Source organism: Frankliniella occidentalis, unplaced genomic scaffold (assembly GCF_000697945.3).
Source record: "Frankliniella occidentalis isolate FOCC.00 unplaced genomic scaffold, Focc_3.1 Scaffold148, whole genome shotgun sequence".
NCBI lineage: Eukaryota > Metazoa > Arthropoda > Insecta > Thysanoptera > Thripidae > Frankliniella > Frankliniella occidentalis.
The window spans coordinates 258,026-263,637 of record NW_026267275.1 but is presented as its reverse complement, the minus strand read 5'-3'; the positions used below and the strand labels follow the sequence as shown (position 1 = coordinate 263,637).

The following is a 5,612-nucleotide window of genomic DNA, read 5'->3' as shown; positions in this document are numbered from 1 at the left end:
CAAGTGATTTCCTCCACGAAGCACATCATGACCTTCGCGCATGACGTAGCGGCCGCGCCACCCCACCCACGGACTGGCCCGGTTTGTTTGGCTATAGGTGGGAAACCCCTACCGGGCTCCAGGCAAAAAACTATCTTTTGGGGCCCCTTGAAGGCAAAAGGGTATCTTTTGGGGCCCCTTGAGGGCAAAAAAAATGCATCTTTTCGCGCCCGTCGGAACAGTTTTCCGACTGCACCCCTAGACCCCCAGTTAGTCGCTGCGCCGCCCTCGCGGCCCCAGCTCATTGTCGGACGCGTACAGTGTCTCCACCCGGTCCGCCCGCGGCCCCATAGCCCGCCCGGCCGGTCCTGGCTCCGCGCTGATTTCCTGGGGGACTCCTCCTGCTCCTCGCGTGTATGTGGGCCACACCGTGCAGCGGCGCCGCGCCCCGAACGGCCCAAATCAAAGCGGCCAGCGGCGGGGGACAGAGTGTGTGGAAGGGGAACGAGGACCTTTTATTGCGCTTATCACCACCAATTTTTCCCAAGCAGAATCCTGTTTACATAATTACAAACGAAATTCTGTAAACGTGGGAGTTTGATTTTTGCAGTCTTCACATGCCTACTAAAAAATTAAAACATCGAGAACTGATCATTGCACAGTATAATTTGCCTTTACAATCCATTCCTTGATGCACCTGTTTTTCAAAAGTTTCAAGAAGGTCAAAACAGAGAAATGATCAATTAGTAGGAGGTGCGCCGGCTCACTGGAAAGCGAGGATCTTCTTCTCCGTGCACCAGGACGTCATCTTGCACCCCTTGGCGTTGACTTTACTCGCGCACCAGTGGCTGGGTCCCCAGGTGCAAGGGTCGGCCCCCAAGACCGGTTCCCCGTGGCCGTGGCCCTCGTGGGGCTGTGGGTCGGCCTGGGAGAGGGCCACCAGCGCCAGCACTAGCGCGAGGCAGAGAACGGCGGCAAAACGAGCCATGGCTGTAAGACAAGAACAGCTCGGCTCAGGTCTGGTAACGGTTTGAAAAACTGCGGCTCAGCTGTAGGATATCTGCTCTGCAAATTAATCTGTATTACAGTATTACAGTTTAAACTGCAAACGTTTTACAGTTAAAACTGCAAAATGTTTCACAGTTTAAACTGCAAAACGTTTCACAGTTTAAACTGTAAAACTGCCGTTTAACAGTTAACTGCACAACTACATAGTGTTTGACATTTCAAACGGTTAAACTACGCAGTCTTGCAGTTTAAATTGTAGAAATTATTAGTTCAATTATTAGTTCAAACTGTAGGACCTTTTAGTCTTGCAGTTTAAACTGTCATCTTGTTAGACAGATTTGCAGAGTGACGTCCGCTCTTTGTTCTCGTCTCCTGTCTGCCCCATTGTAAACTAGTCTGAACAGTCTGAGGTCTGGCAAGAAGACACATTGAGCTTCATGAGGTGCATATGACATGTTAGGGTTTAAGGCACTGCTAGGGTTGCAAAGGAGCAGCAAAAGTTATTGCAGGGGAGCAGCAACAAGTTGAAGAAGTTGCAAGAGTTTTAGGAGCTCCAATAATTGCAGGAGCCGAAAGAGGTGCAAAGGGGCCTTGTCCTTACCTCAGATAACGCGTTGGTATTGCTGTTGGTGAAAACAGAAGCACGAATGATGGTTTGAGCTCTGCCGTGCAGTTATATACAGCAAACTCGTGTCGACTAGTTGACGTCAGTGCGAAAACGCTGACGCGGTGTTAACAACGTGACAGTTAAGGTTGTTTGGTGCTAAAGGGAGGGGGGATTCCAAGAAACTTTTGACAAGTTTTACGACCACAGCCATATATCCAAACCACCTGCTCCCACTGTGGTCATTTACATGTTTGGGTAGAAATACCGTGTAAATAACTGATATGGTTTAGCATGTTCGTGACAATCATCAAAAACAGAACTGGCGGACATTTGTGGCTGCAAGTCTGGGCAACTATATTCCTCTAAAAACATAACATGCACTAAGAGCTACCTTTGGAAATTCCCACAGCACTTCGTTTTCTTCTTCGGAAGTAGATTTAAGTTGTAAAAAACGAATGAAGGGAAGTGTTATAATTATTGCCAACTTTTGAATGCATTGCTGGAACCCATGGATATTTTCAAAATGGAGCTCCACGTAGCAATTCGGAAATACCAAAGGACATTGGAACTTACTACTTCTTCGGGAAATACTAGACTTTCTTTTGACAGTGATCAGCCACCGCAAGTACCGCAGTCGTGAGCTCGTTGGAGAATGTCATTTGACAATTTTGTAATCTTTACATTACAATATTCCTCACGGAAAATTCAGCTGTAAAACCTAAAAGCTCCTCTTTTGACAGTGCCGCCAAATAACGGTGACAAACGCTATACGTTGACACGCGTTTTCGTGTGCACGCGCGAAGTGAAGATGTGCAAGGCCTTGCCCCTCGCCCCCCACCCCCTCCCCTTTGCCGGCCGCGCAGTGCGTGGGGTCCACTTTGTTCGGGGTCCCCGCGGGCGGAGATTCTCGCCCCTCGCTTGTAAACGCCTGTTGCTTCGCCGGAGGAGAAAAGCAGCTCGGGTCCTGTCTCGGCTGGAACTACCTCGCTCCCCGCCCCCTCCTCCTCTCCACTCTAATTTTCCGACGCTTTTGCGCCCCTCTTCACGAACATTATAAACCCCTTTTCCAAAGGCGGATGGAAACTATGCCAACGAGAGCGCTGCGCATCGCTGGAAAAACCAAAAGGTGCACATCCGTAATGACCTTTTTCCGCTCCAATTACAGGCGGAGGCCTAAGTGCAGAAAACAAATAAACCTTCGGCCCTGCGCGCAACAGGAGGTAGCAGGAAGCTCGTTGCTGCTACTGCGAAGGGGTCGCCGCTCGAGTCATCGTGTGTACTGACGGAAGTGTAGTCCCTATGTAATCCGTGTAGTATACCTAACTAAATTTTGAAACATTCTGAGTAAATTTTACTTAGTTATCCAAATTTAATAGTTTTAGCCGTTTTAGCCCGAGACATTTAACAAATTTCATTTAACAAAAATAATCCCTCAAAATTCACGTGTAATCCGTGATCACGGAATCCTGTTGTACATCCTAAATCGAAGTGGTGACCCCTCGTCCTGCAGCCGCTTGTTTCCTTTTTGTTTCTCTTACGTCTCGGTGCCTTTCCGAAGAGGATATTTTAGGCCCCTTCGCGCATGCGAGAGCCTCCCCCATGCTTACACAAATCCCAATAAATATTTCCAGATAAAGCAGCCAGCAGCTGCAGCAGCGTCCCCAGCGGGGCCCATTCCATATCCTCACAATGGCCGGCCTTCGCACGGCTTTTCGGCGCGGGCTGGGCCCAATGACTGCGTGTATGGGGCGCCATGGCGTCGCTTCCACGGCGACTGCTGTACGAAACCTACACCTCTCTCTGTCTCTCCCTCTTTCTTCCCCTCTCTTTAACCCCATCTCTCTCTGTCTCTCCCCATCACCTGCGCCGTGCCGACGGAACTGAATAATACACGCCAGGTTCTTTTTTTCCACCAGCCCGCCTTCTTCTGCTGGGCTTTGCATATACGAGGTAAATCCGGGGGAAGAGGGAGAGGGGGGGGGGAAGGCGTGAGGGTGGAGACAACAGCTATCCAGCCATCGGCTGCAACGGTTATTGTGCCGCGGAAGCGTATATGACGTGGCGCGGGGCTCGCATTCGGGTAGAGGGGCTGCAACGTAACTCCCTGCACACTTTGCTGAGCTCGGCTCAACAACCACAAACACGAAAGTTGCTGAATCACACATTTTGCAGCGGCATTAAAGGAATTTCGAGCTTTATACTTTTGCGGGGGAACTTCAAGCTGCCATGAAAATTAGAGGCGCGGGCTTTTTGTTAAAAAACAAAAACAAACAAAAAAACATTGTAGAGGCACAAAACCCTCAACACCATTTAAAGGTGGGACTTACGTATTGTTTTTCCAGTGAAGAGGTGTGTCCGATACAGCTGTGTAAGGTTCGCAAAAGAGCTCGGCTGGCTGATTTAGTGATGCTAACGCTGTGTAGTGCTGTGTCGATGCAATCGATGCAAGTCGACTATGTTGCCGGAAGCGGGGCTTGGCGGGGCGTGGCTGTTACCGTAAGGCCGCCCGTGAGTGGTGCGTTGGTGCCGCTGCGCGCCCGGTGTTGATGCGTGGCAATCCCTGCTGTGTTGTGTGCGTGTGCGTGCGTGTGTGTTTAGTGTTGCGTGCACGCGCACTGTGCTCTGAAGCAGCAGAACGTGCGGCGCTAGCAGCGTCCCCACGGTCGTAACACATCGCCCACCGCTGCGCCGACACGGTGGTCCACGCACTCGACAAAATATAACAACAGTCCTACGCTCACGCTTGAAACGGCACGCCTTTCGTGGTTCTGAAGCTGGGCGAGCAAAATTAAGCAGACAACCCGTCTGAAACTGAAAGGGGAGCACTCTGCGATTTTACTTGATCGAGCTAAGAGCAGAGACACGACGTCGTTTCCATCGTGCGAACGCTCCCTTTTACTGCGTTATTTATTAGTAGTCATGGAAGGAATGACTTTCACAAAAATGTGAAAACTTTTTTTGGAGATACAAAACCTTTCCACTGTGAATAATAGCTTGCCATTGCTCCGAACGACTGGCGGCCGGGACCGCTTGCGCGGCGGGTCAGAAGGTGGGCGCACGGCCCCCTTGGGGGCTCCGCCCCATAGGTCTGACCCCGCGGCCCATAAATATGTTATTAGCAGCATTATGATGCCCCACTCCCGGGTTTTACTAATTTAAACCCGCCCAATTTGCCTCACGGCAGCGAAGAGCAGCTCTGCACTTACTTGGGCGGAGGGGGAATGTAAGGCGGGCAGAAGTGACCAATGCTCAGGCCCGTGGCAGCTGCCGCCGCTCCCACACCTTGCGCTCATTAGATCGAATCAAGGACGGCCCTTATTGCCCCTCGCTACCACTGCAGTGCAGCAGGAAAAGGTTGGGATTGGTTCGTGTGATTGGTGCTGAGAGAAACGGCAAGCTGCAACCAAACCAAAAGCAAGCTTAAAGTGTGAAATTTGAGTGTGAGGGCAGAGAGAGAGCTCAAGGATTCGTTAGTATACGTTACTCTGCCTTAAACTACTGCAAATCCTTGACCCTTGACCCTTGACCCTTTGACTGAGCACCAACATGTGTAGTGAAAAATATTGCCAAAATGTCATATACAAGCCCAGCAGTGCGACATTGCCACTGGATCGAGGGGGTTTTCACTCGAGATTTCCGTGCACACAGTATTTCGTAATACGTGTATTTCGTCGCAGGGCTGCCAGCGACTCACTTTTCTCACTTTTTCTCACTTTTTTGAAAAAACTCACTTTTACTCACTTTTCTGGTAAAAACTCACTATTCTCACTATTTTGGTCTTCGGGGGCACCTATTCCTCCAAAATTTGCCCCAATGAAACATAAAAGGTAACCCTTGTTGCACTTTGGCGTTAGTGAAGGCATATTTCAGCATCCTAACGGGATATTTTCGTACCCTATGGTTCAAAAAATTTTCTGCTCGCTTCGCTCGCATATATTTTGCTCGTGTAACCAATGCAAATCACGCCTTAATGCACACTGTAGCGCCCTTCGTTCAATTTTCGCGATCGCTTCGCTCG

General features: G+C 50.0%; 1 protein-coding gene and 1 long non-coding RNA gene across 3 annotated transcripts in view; one reads left to right on the top strand and one right to left on the bottom strand.

Moving 5' to 3' along the window:
- LOC113205181 (adenylate cyclase type 6) overlaps positions 1-5,612 on the top strand; it is a 114,332-nt gene that overhangs the window by 59,738 nt on the left and 48,982 nt on the right. The gene's annotated exons all lie outside the window — the stretch shown is intronic.
- LOC127750179 (uncharacterized) lies at positions 625-2,335 on the bottom strand. Its single transcript, XR_008011565.1, has 2 exons — positions 1,589-2,335; positions 625-969 (listed from the first exon to the last, which is right to left on the bottom strand). It is a non-coding gene; the product is annotated as an uncharacterized LOC127750179 (long non-coding RNA).